Raw genomic sequence first — 13,940 nt, 5'->3', positions numbered from 1 at the left:
GCTTTTACGCCATTTAATTTTCGAGTAGAGTTAGCGAGCATCAAGTACAAAATGTATTTTTCGTGTTTCTTGATTCTTTTCCAAAATTAAAAAAAGGATAATTCTGCGATTAGGACAAACTTATATCTTAAATTTACGAACAATAATGATTTTTGATACTTTATTATAATAAAAAAATAAATGAAACGTACACCTATAGGAAGGAAATTATATTTTCGGATAATCTCATTACAGTTCGGTTTAAAAGCAAAGTCAGCGAATTGGTAGAATACTTCTCATTAAAGAAACCCGAATAGTTCTGCTCGAATAATTTTGCTGATACTCAATTATTTATTTTTTTTCTATTCCCCATTATTCGTTCGACTGAACGAATAATTTCAATTATACAACACTTCCCATTTCATTAAATGAAAGTATAGTTTATTTATTCTTTACCTGTGGGATCTATGCGCTTCTGACTTCAAAATGCTAGTTTAACTCGAGTTCTACCCATTTTTTTGCGATAACAACGTATTAATTTAATAGAATTTTAGTGGTGGGGTGTGTTGAATACGTGGCGAGCTTTTCAAACCGCTTCCTCGTCTACGAATGTAAATCTCGGCTACAACCGAACCTATATGAAAAAATGTTTGCATTATCGAGTGTCATATTTTGATAGAATCATTTGAATATCTGGAATTCGTGGCCCGTTTATTAGAGGAGAAGAATAGCTTTACGTCTCTTCATCCGGCCTCATCATTATTCATTACGTCCGCGAATGTCCGTGACAGATAAATCGGAGTTTAGACAATTCTTTAATGTTCTCTCGGTGTTTTCATTATTCGGTTTTATCATTTATATGCCATAGCGGAAAATAAAATTGTGTATTTACGACAATCTGACATCGATATAACTTTCGCTTTCGCATTATAAGCTTGGACGAATTCTCCGTTCGGTCGAGAATTATGCAAAATTTCAAAAGGTGTTAAGCGTAAACCGAATATATCCGCAATTGTTGATCGTACCACGCTTTAATGGTCCGTATGGTTCATTCTTTAGTTTTATTTATCGTATCGTAACGTTTATCATCCATACATCAATAATGGAAGCATCATTTTATAGGGAGAACGATAGACGAAATCGCCACTTTACAACATACAAAAAATAGACGATTTTTACGTAATGCGAATGAAACATACTTCGTAAATTTTCAAATATCTAACGTATAACAATTTCCTCGCCGTTATAACGAGATATATTTTTCGAATCGATGCTTATAGATCCGTACGACGACCAGATAAATCTTTCAATTATTTTCGATCATTTTGGCACCGTTTCATAATTTGCATAATATTATACTTGTTGATGGAAATTTCCATCTTTATCTTGCTGAAATAACTACCGAAAAAGAAAGTTTTTAATATAATTACTAAAGTATTTCCTACTTTTTTTGGATAGAATTGGTTCCAATCGATTGCATTTTCGACCATCTCGATCATACAAGAGCCAAAAAAGTTTCATACTCAAAATTTTAAATATTTGAAACGATATATTAAAAAATAACTTTATCTCGAATCGATGAAGAATATTTTGCCACTCCGGAGGGAGATCAATCTATACACGTCGGGCCACGTCAAAATAAATTTTGTCAAAATGTTTAGTATGTACCAGAATCAAATCGACTGTTCAAAATTGTAGCCCATCTTTTATTAACAATTCGAGTAAGGAAATGTTTGATTTAACCATCAAAAATGCTCTGTTGTAAATTATTCAAAACTATTGCCGAATTGTGTGCCAAATTAAAATAACTCGGTATTTTACCGTATAACTCCCATGAAAATCAAATAAATCATACAACTTTTGATCCTATGTATACGCTCTCACTCCCATTTACTTCTGGAAAATTGTTCTCCTGCATACTTTATGAAGCATAATGTTTATAAAATGTAAAATAATTCAATAAGTATCGATATAAACATAATATAAAACGAAATTTAACCTGGTTTCTATCGGTGTACGTCTGCATATTACTTTGTATAATTATCAAATGTCTCAAGTCTCTTATAAACTGACCATTATACGCGCCTATAAGACAAGCCCTAACCGGAAACAAAAGGAAAATTTTTAAGATTGAAATATATTAAGATTTTCTATCACTTTTAGTTCACTTAGTCTCTATGAAATTTTTGCGAATGATCCATACGAATTTAGAAGCTAACGTTTAGTACAGATCGAAAACAAATAAGACACACACACTAATATTTTGTGCTTCATTCTAAAATACAATTTGTTAAAAATACTTTAAAATTTTTGAAAAAAAAAACAGATATAAGGTAGTATGAATTCGTCTCTAAAACAACTTTAGACAGTAACGATTCTGGTAAAGTTGGAAGAGAACAGAACAAAGAATAGTAAAAGTAAAATATTCGGGTCCTCAACGGAACCAATTTTCACATTCAACCTAGTCGAAATGATCTATTTTATATCATCAGTTCTGAATAGCATTATTCGAACTTTTCTTTTCATTTTTTTTTATTCTCCTACAGACGGTCAAAGTCTTATTACTCTCGTAAAAGAGGCACACTTCCTTTAAGACTTTGCGAAATTTTTATGGCATCAACACCATGAAAAATATGTTAATAAAACCCTAGATATTTACTATTCAAATATCTTTCGGATGTTGTTACAAAAATCTATTACCAAACGATTTTTTTTTTCTTTTTCTCTTTGACCATAACAAAGAATATTTATTTACTTTTTTGTCGAGATAAGTGAGAAATCTTTGTCGATTTATTATTATTTACCTAATTCCCAATTAAAGCTTAGATTTGGAAACAATAAGTACGCCACAAAATAAAAAAAATGAGCTCGTAAAACGGAATAGAACCTAAAAGAGGTGAAGAACAGAAGTTTGACAATGATTAAATTCCAAGGAAATGAATGATATACTCGGCAGAAAGACATCAGAGTAATGAAATTCCGCCACTTTTCTATCCAGAGAAAATGAATGGACGAATCCCAGCCTTTTATATATATATATACCTCGCAGTTGATAAGTCTGTAACAAAAAAAAAAAACATTTTTTAAATCCCTAGTGACGTTATTAATTGGCCTTTTTCGAAATCTGACGTCATTAAGACGATCATATTCTTTCGTTTTATAAATTTAATTGAAGAGAAAATTTCGTAAAACGATTTCGAATTTCTTTTTTTAAACTTTGAAACGATAGGGATTAAATAACGAATAAAAATAGAATTATTATTTTCGATCGTTAACTTCGATTATTAATTTAGTCGGAAAGAAAATAGTAAAGAATAGAATTTTCTTTATTAGCGGGAAAGATAAATAAAATGGTTTTAGTCGATTGTTTATAGAGGCGAATTCTTTATTGAAACGGCGAATAATTAAATAAACTTCATTGTACCGTTGAAGAATGGCTTACGACTTCGTTACGCTAACAACTGATAAAATATTTGTTTGTGGAGTGCCTTCTCGATTACTAAACGAATATTTGAACAGAGAATATTCTAAATAATAATAATAATAATTCTTAATAACGACTATTCAGTATTTCAATAATATTGAAATGAGAATTGTATATAGCCTCTACGTTAATTAATTTATTTAAATCGTATTCTGCAATTATTATAAAAAATTTGGGCTTGTAAAACAGAAATTAAATATTCGAAATTTTATATAGCGTAATAATAAATATATTCTACATTCAAAAAATCAGGCTAAATTTAATTTTCTAATTAAATTGTGGAGAAATGAATTAATCGTTGGCAAAATTACAAAATTAAATTATTTATTTTTTTTAACAATTTATTATTAAAAATATTTTTTAAAAGTTAGAAGTTTATAAAAATTTTTTTTTTTATAAATTCATATTCATATCAGGTTTTTTAATTAATAATATTAACAGGATTTTAAATAGTTTTGACTCGGTTATTCTGTTTGGAGGAATTTAAAACAAGCTTATTAAATGAAAAATGATTTGAGATCAAAAATTCATCTTATTCTTATGACAAAATCTATTGATTTTTAGATTCAACAGAAGTTTTTTCTTCGTGCGTGTCGCGTGGATCGCATCTTTCGCGTCGCATCCGATGTGTCGTTTTTCCTCTTTCTTTAAAAATTTTCTTTCAGAAGTGGTTTAATTTGACAGTTTTATATCTATTCTACGATATAACTAACAATTATCACTTCTAGCATTAGCCTACACCAATTTTATATGCATACTTTTTCGAGGATTCATCTTGTCGCATTGTCTGTTCTCGAGATAATAGCACGATTATCACGTTATTTATTTTATAACACGTTTAATAAACTAAAATTATTTTTTTAAGTGATTTTTATATACGTTTTGTCCGTTTTATACATTTATAAGTCTAAACCATTATAAAATGAATACATTTTATACGTGTATTAAATATCATTTAAAGCATTAAACTTATAATTTATATTAAAAATAGTTTTAGAAATTTTTAATTTAAATTTAAAAAAAAAATCGCTTAATAAACAAGACTAAACTAATATACTGGTGTTACAATATATAAAGGGCGAATACTAAAAATGCATTTCTGACGGAACGAATGTTTGGATCAAATCGACCGATTGCTTTATTTTGTGAATCGTTATCCTTGATCAAATAAAACGACATATTTGTATATCCCATATAAATCCCCCCATCTTACTAAAGTCTAATATTATCCGCTGCTCGCTCCTTTATAAACTCCTTTATTCTATCGGGCAAGTATGAAAAAAGACTGACAACAAAAACGCGTGTTACAGGGAAGAATTTATTGGTGACATCGTATAAAAATCTATAACCGTTCCTCGATAAATCGACTTCGTTTGGAAAATTTACCATTAATCCCGGCAACAACTACTCCAATATTTAAATGATAAATCTATTAACTTCAAATTTTTTCATTATTTTTCATTAAATTATCGAAGAATCTCTTCTTAAATTATAAATTAAATCTTTTAAAAATGTTATGTACAGTTTCGATAGAAGATTTAAAAGTGAAATAATGGAAAAAACTTTTATATTGGCGTAGGTGATCGCAGGCAGTCTCTTATTTGACTTCTATTGAAAGACTTGTGCATAGATGGTTAAGTCGGATTGTTAACTCCTCGGGGTACTCTCCGGGTAAAGCTAACAACAACCACAACATTATTCCTTTCTCCTCTTGGAAACGAAGCAGATTCAGATCTCCCTTTTAAGTTTGCATCATCTGCTTACTTTGAGCAGCACCGTCTCTATACATATTTTTTCCCTTTCAAGTCGGTGAAGTACTGAAAAAATATTCTGTTATAGTTGTGCGCATTATACACGGTAAAATCGTAACGTTTTCTTTAAAATTTCACGTTTTTTTCCCCGAGTTTTCTTCTGGTGCTCGTAACTGTTACCTTATAAGCATGCGAAGCATTCCGTCTGCATACTTTCGAGATATTTTATCAGGGAATTACGCCAAGTCTTGTTAGTGCACACATTGTTGCCCCGATACCGATGAATCACTATGCGAATACAATGATGTCATAGTTATTACTTCGAAGCAAGTATTGAGCCTGTTCTAAAAAAAAATTCGTATTAAAAAGCAATTTACGATATGTGTAAATATAATACAAAAAATAATAAAACATTATATAAAAGTCGAATTGTTCAATTCCAATTGTTCAAAATATTAATTTTAGATTTCTAAGAATTAAGAGTTAAATGACAATTCACATTTACAATCTTATTTTTCTTTTTCTTTTGCTACGAAGAATGACGTGTGAAATTTAAATAATTTCTATATAAATGAGGTCAAATTGAATTCTAAACTATAAAATGAAATGAATAGTTCCTAATTTAATTTAAATAATTTAATAAAAGCTATTTTATAATGATACGTTAAACTCGTCTGACATTTTGACTGCTATTCAAAAAAAGTTTTAAATTATCTTTACAATGGATCTAGTTTTTTTTTTCCTATTAAATATAAACTTTTAAATTTTATATCTATATTAATACCATATATTTAAATATATACTCGCAGATTTAAAAATACTCTCTTAACCAATAATTTAGATTAAGTATTGAATTTTCACTTTATTAGAGGCATTTCTTAAAGGAATCATCGGTGAAGTATTTATTTAGAATTTTTGCCTTTAGTAGGCTATACGAAAGAATAGGGCTGGACCCGTGGCCCTAACCTATAACATATAATAGACCCTCCCCCTCTACCAAATAATAATAACTTTGTATGTATTAATAAAAATACGAGGCCCGTTTAGTTTGTGTGCAAATCCATCCCCGCGTTACATATTTTTCTTCGTTTTTTACAATTTTTGAATATGATCGATTTAATAGTGAATAATTTATCACGTACGTGAGGTCGAACAGAAAGATGACAAACAAATTACATAAGAGTAAAATTTATTAGTTTTTAAAAATTAAAATATATTTTAAAAGAAAAAACGATAGATTGTAAACATTGCAGTCAGTTTAGATCTTCAATAAATCATAAAATAATATATATAATTCAAAACTACAGGATGTAAGTTTATTAATAAGTTTGCGAAAGAAGAAACAACATCAAAAACGATATTTTATTTTTAATTATCTTCTTTTCTCTTCATCTTTTCTTTGGGAATCGAGAACGAATACTCTTTCGAGAATATTAATTGCCAGAAAAGTTCAACATACAAAAGTATTTGATCATTACGAGAATCGAATAACAAAACGTCAATGACGAATTTTATTACAAATATTAATTAACCGTACCATTGTTACGGATACTTTATACTCTGCTTATTCAAACATACATTAATTCTCTTCTGCCGTCTTTTAGAGTATCGAACGACGAGACTCAATCTAGTCACGTTAGAAAACGAATATCCATACTTTTGAATAAATATCTATATAAAATACACGGAAGGATCCATCTCGAATATCCGTCACTCGATTTCCTTCGTCTCTCTCTCTCTCTCTCTCTCTCTTATCTATTTGGTATTATGTTCCAAATTAAAACTTTCCATATTCCAACATATTCTTGTATTATAATAACGAAAAAAAAGGGGAAGAAAAAGTAATATATATAAAAGACTGAGTCGTCCGAAACTAGAAAGAGCGGTCTTTTGAACTGTAGTAATACATTATCTTTTAATACATATTTATTTAAAATTTAAATATATAAAATCGAGATAAAAAGAAAACAAGGAATATCTAAACCGGGAACCAAACTCTATTTACGATATTATCCCTTTACACTTTTTGGCACAATCCCAGATTTTTATGGCGATGTTTTGATTTCTTTTACCACAACGTTTATAGAGAATTCAATTGAAAAGTAAAGCGATTCATAATTCATAAGTCTCATCTTCCTTGATTTTTATATGATTTTATTTATTGCACTGTGTATATATACATATTATAAATCGCTCTTTTATTTTTTCATAATGCGTATTAATTAGTCATTTAGATTTATACTTTATCTCTACCTTCGCAATAATTAGATTACTCTTATATTCCGTGGATTAAAAATAAAATATATTTAGAGAAATTTTTATTTTGGATTACGATTAAAATTTTAAAAATGATAATCATAAATTAAATTAAATCGAGATTAGTTTGATACATTTCTCCCCTTAATCGATGTGAAGTCGTCGAAAATTAAAGGAAATTAATTTAAAAAAATATATATGATTCACATTAAGGAAGGATGATTTTTTCTAATTTTTATTACTTGATTAAATCGATGATTATTTTTCTAAAGTTTGAATTTAAAATTCAGTTCTAATTATTAAACATCTTTATTTTGTCATAAATCATTTATTATTTACTATATTACTAATTTATTTCAATGTTAAATAACTTATTATATACCTTCTTGTATGTACAATATTTTGTTTTACTTTGATGATCGATACTTTCATCAGTCTAAATATTTTTAATAACCAATAAAAGCGCATGTACTGTACTGTACATACTGGAAGACTATTCTCAATTTGAGTAAGAAGAACATTCTGCGTTTAATATGCATCTTCCATTGTAGAAAACCTTCCCAGCAGGACAATAACAACCGGGAACACAGATTTCATTTCTGAATAAACGATCTATTCCCACCGGATTGAATGTTTCGTGACAAAGTGGACCGCAATCGTTCGCGCACACCATTTTTCCGTTGCACCTGAAAACTATAGAAAATACATATTCATACCTCAAACGAGGCTATCGTATATTCGGCTATAAAAATTTTATTAAAATCAACAATATAAAATAACGAATTGCATTTTTGGTCGCTTCCATTGGGACAAATAGTTTTATATTCCATAAATTAAATAAAAAGTATCCAGGTTTCTGCGTTTAACTTACTTGTTAGATGCTGTTTTGTTAAATTAACAGGAAAGATATCTTTATTTAATTCAATATTATAAAGCTTTTTTTTTTTTTTTTTGCTAAGAAATTAAGCTAAAAAAAGAATATTTATGAAGATCGATGAGAAATTGTGCTCCAGAATTTCAAAAATTCGAGAAAAATTTTGATGTTTTCTAAACTATGAAATAATAATTATTACAGAAACAAGACTTATTTTTTTATATTATTGTTAAGGTTAATAAATTAAAAACTTGAACAGGAACATGAATTATGTTATACAAAACATTTTTTAATCTTTAAAAACTTGTTACGCAGAAATTAAGAATTATAAGATTGTAATAATTTTCTGGATATTTAATAATTCTTAAATATCTTGTATGATAAATTCTTTTTACAATTTATATTATATTTCAGAATATAAATTGGATTTACACAATTTGAAATGAAAACAATTCAACTAGAAGAAAATAACAATGTTTTATTGGCTTAATTCTTTCGATCACAGGTGAATTCTGGAGTGCCTTTTAACTTGATATCATTATAAAATAATAATGGCTTCGATTAACCTTACGCAATTATAAATGAAAAGCTTATAAGTGATTTAATTCGAAATTATAAACCGTCTGTTGTCAGTTGAAAACAGTTTTCATATTGTATGATTTATAGCAATTCTGTAGTGTGTTTCCGTTTCTTAAAACGTCGCCATGACAATAACTATATTGTCCGTTATGGCCATCGATATTTGGATAGGGGCACGATGACTTACCAAATTAGGAAAAGCATTTTCTAAAACAACTGTGGAAAAAAAATAATAAATATAAGTAACTGTACAGAAAACACTTCGAGATTAAGCTGAGAAAATTAGCTTGATTTTCATAATTATGTTAATTAAATGTTTTAAATGTTAAGTGAAGAATTTTGTATTTATTTAAAGATAAAAACTAACTGATATTTGTCTGTTAGACTTTATCCTTAAGTAAATATATTTCCTTTAAACGTTCGTATTGGTAATCGCTATATATTTATTCTATTATTTGCAAATTCGATATTACAAAGTTTAAATAGGATAGAATCGATAATCTCACGATTAAAACACCCTAAAAAAATGATTATAACACGCGAAAGTTTTTCAACAAAACCTTTCTAGTTTCAAATAGTAAATGTAAAAAAACTGATGACAAAAGAAAGAAACAATTCACCAATAGCCTGCCTTAGATAGATCACATTCTCTTTTCATTAAAATAAGAGGGTCTTTTTAACGCATTCATCTTTTTCCCTAAGGAACATTACGGAGAAAAAGTGATCCAATGGGATCACATCTTTATTCTTCAGAATCTTAAATATATCTAGAACTTCTAGCCACGTTTTAAAAAGAGGAAGAATAGATAAACTGAATATCTGTAAACGTTGTTACTGTATTTGTCATATCCGACAGCATTAGCCTATCGTCGACTGTACAATATTCAAAAATGTTCGTTTCCAGACAACATAAAAACAAATTTTTGGAGTCTTCTCAATTTGTTTATGAAATATTCTTAAAACCACAAAATGTGAAATATAGATTTAATATTCAAATATTTAAAATAATAATTCTTATTTTTGATGTAATCAATTCATAATGCTAAATATACAAACAGTAACTCTAAAGAAATTATTACACAATACTTTGTATTTACATACAGCAGGCTAGATTATACTTTGTATTTACTAGTAAAATCTTTGTAATTACTAAAGATATAAGCATTCTATTTACAAGGATAATTTTACGTGTTATCCAAATTACCAGAAGAAATCCTAACATTTACGAAATGTCCTCTGTAGCCAATAACACAACGCATTAAAGCTCACTTAAAAAAGTTAATCCGGTAAACGATAAAATACAAATAAAATAAATCCTAACCACAGATGTTATTTATGAGATTAAATCCAGCATTTTCTTACACCAAACAATCTTTTCGTGTACAAAATTTAACACTCGAATTCTTTCTATATAAAATATGTAAAGAAGCTTTATAAAATATTTTAGTAACAATTAAAAAAAACGCAAATTATAAAAAATTCATAAATTTACCATATGTTTTATATTAATAATTTTTCTTAATAAATTAATATATATATATATATATATATATTTTCAATGTTAATCCGGGAACCGATTTGTCTTTCGGTAGATCTTATTACCAAAACAAAAGACTATTAAATCTTTTGTTTTTATACATGGGACATCAGAGCTCCAGTTCAGGAAACTGAAAGTCCTCTATCCCTACTAAATATCATTTGAAACTTTGTCAAAATTATGAAATCTGTAAAGGTGATAGTGTGTTAGACTGTACAAGTTAATTCCTCTAGTATTTACCGTAAACCATAAACCGTGGTTGCTTTATGACTGCAGGGGAACTTGTGACATCATACTATGACGAATTATTTTGAATATTACGGGTTTATATCCATTAAAAATTTATTTACTGGTACGATAGTCTGTACACTGACGCTAAAGCTGGAAAGTATAGGACACTATATTTTACACTATTGGTGTTTCAAGAAATCGAGTGGTATATGAAGTGTGTGATACTTTCTTCGGTTGTAAAAAAAAATGAAAATAATTGATATGTTAAAAGTATGTTTAGGTCAAAGTATTATTCATGCTTATAATTATGTATATAATTACAGTCGAATTTGTCTACCTCAAACGTTTATCTTGAGATTTATTTTTCCCGTGCATTTTTGGCCGTGTTTATCTCAATTTTCTACAAAACCTCTACATATCTCACATTATGAACTAAAGTGTTAATTAAAAATTCAAAGCTCAGCGACTACATTTTGATAGCATAAATCGTAGTTGAAAAATATCGCTTGCAATGTTGTATGTAGTTGCTATTAAATGCTGCTTTTCTCTGGCTACGAATTTTGCTTGCGTCTTATTATAGAAGACCAGGCATCAGAAATTATTACAAATTATTTGTGTTAGATGTGTCAAAAAGGTTTTATTTATACCTAATACAGATATGTACTGTACTTGCTATTGTATTAATAAAATATTATACCTTCAATCAAACCTATTACTTATTACTGTGTAGGAACCTCTATATCTCTAAACCTGTCTATCTCCAATTTTTTTCTCATTCCCATGAGATTCGAGATAGACAGGTTTGACTGTATATATAAATATAATTAACTTTTTTCTTTTTTCAGCTGTTGTAGAATATAAATAGGGAGAGTATGACGATCGGTCAAATTTTGACTACTTTTTTTTTTCATTTTTCGACATTTTTACTCTCAAGGAGCTCAAAAATATAAAACAAAATTCCGTACCCAAAATTGTGTGTGGACATCTATTTTTCAAAAATTTTGAAATTTGGCAAATTATTTCTATATATCGGGCATTGAAGCTATTAAATTTTGGTAGTTAAAGGTCAAGGGACAGAGAGATAATTTGTTTGTTTTATGGCAACGCAACACTTGGGCGATCTCCCTAGGGGGATGCCTTCCGGGAGGTCTTTTTAAAGGGAAACTGGCCTCTATTTAGGCGTTACAGATTTGGAGAAAGGCTGGAAAACTCCACGTGGCCAGCCCTATCCGAGCGAGGCGCGAACCCACGACGGAACTACTAGTGTTTAGGGTACGAAGACCACTTGGCTACTGGTGGGCCACAGAGAGATAGAATCATGTGTCATATCTCTCATACTTTATAAAAAGTTTACTCATTATTAGAATTCATAATTTTTAGAAACTCAACTCAACTCTCAAAATTAACGCGGCCGGGTGGCCGAGTAGTTAAGATGGCAGCCTTTCGCTTTGGAGACCTGGGATCGAATGCAAACGGGTCTAAAACACCCAGGAATTCTCTGGGGGTTAATCTGAATACATCAAGCTCTCCCTCACCACTCGGTTGCCCCATTGTGGGCCTGGGCAAAACCATAATGGGCTTGTTAAAAATGAGGACCTCTTAGTATCCAAATAACGGAAAAAGTTTAAAAAAACCCTCAAAATTAGGCCTTTTACTTTTTGTAATAATAATTAATATAAAAATTATTTTAAAATAAAATTTCATAACACATGGCGTCACATGCAATTTTCACTTTGTGCTAATGTGTCGTAGTGTTTTTTAAACTTAAATATTCCTTTGTCTGTATTTAAAGTACAGAAATTTCTCATAATTCAACAAAATTACCCATCTTAAGCTTCTGTTATTATTTAAATTTTATATTGTAGTATAACTGAAAATTGTCGAAGTTACTTCCTGGTCCCCCTTAACTACCTGTTCGAGTGCTGGGAAAGTCGAGCAAGAGCCTTTGCCAGCTTTTACTAATTGGTTTAGCTGGTGTAAGCTAAAGAAGTAAATTTCGTAGAGTTGAGGAGTTACTTTGCGTACTATCACAAAATAACTCCTCAATTCTATGAAATTTAATACGAAGAATCGTATACGATAGGCTAAGTAGTAAGTTATACGAAGAATCTATGACATAGGGAGTGAAATTTCAAAATTATGAGATGCAAACATCTGTCTGCATCTCATAATTTTGGTTCGTCACCATACACCGTACTCTAGATCCTCTCGACGTGTTAAGTTGTCACTATCCCTATAAAGATGCTAAAATATCGTGAAAGAATCTTATCTAATTAAAATTTTTGAATATTTTTTAGGCTTGTATATTATATATATTTAATAATTCAATAAATAAAATGATTTCGAGTAAGTTCGCACAAATAAATAAGCATTTTCAAACTTTATAAAATTCATTTATAACGTTTACTGACAGATGTATTTTTACAGAAGGAAGTTCTAAACTTTCGGACTTCCTTCTTGGCCCCATTAACCTCCGAAATAATACACACGTTTACCTATCAAACACTGGACAGTGAAAATACATTATAAATCTTGCGGTATGATTTACACCGAAAAACATATCGGTTCCTGGATTAACATTGAGAAAAATTAAGAAAAATTATTAATACAAATTCTGAGTAACATTTCAATTTCTGTAATCTAATTAATAATTATGAGTAATAAAAATTCTGAATTTCCATTCTTAAAGTAAATCAATGGCTATGTTAATTACAAAAAAGGAGACATTTTAAATAATTAGAAAATAAAATAATTGAATAGGTTAAATATATTTATTATATTTTCAATTGATTTGTATTCAATTTTAAATGAATTTTATTATTTTAAAATATATTAAACACTTGATTCTCAAATACGCTATAAATGAATTTTATAAAGTTTCCAAATGCTTATTTATTCCTGTGAGCTTATTTGAAATAATTTTATTTATTAAATTATTAAATACACACACAAAACATATAAGCTTAAAAAGATATTCAAAAATTTTAATTAGATAAGATTCTTTCACGTGATATTTGAACATCTTTATACAGACAGTGGCGAATTAACACATCTAAAGAATGTAATTGCCAACTAATTTCAGGTTCCGTCGAATATCCCACTTAATATTTATAAATAAATATTTATTATACAGTCATTTCTGTTGGGAGCCCTTCGAAATCGAAACCCTAAATAAGCGCTTAATATGTCTGTAGTCATGCTTATAGGCCATCACACAAAACTCAATTTAGGCACTAAATCATCAATGCA

The sequence above is a fragment of the Centruroides vittatus genome, unplaced genomic scaffold, assembly GCF_030686945.1.
Source record: "Centruroides vittatus isolate TY-2023 unplaced genomic scaffold, ASM3068694v2 contig_956, whole genome shotgun sequence".
In the NCBI taxonomy this organism is placed as follows: Eukaryota; Metazoa; Arthropoda; class Arachnida; order Scorpiones; family Buthidae; genus Centruroides; species Centruroides vittatus.
The sequence above is the reverse complement of the archived record's forward strand: the minus strand, read 5'-3'. Positions refer to the sequence as shown.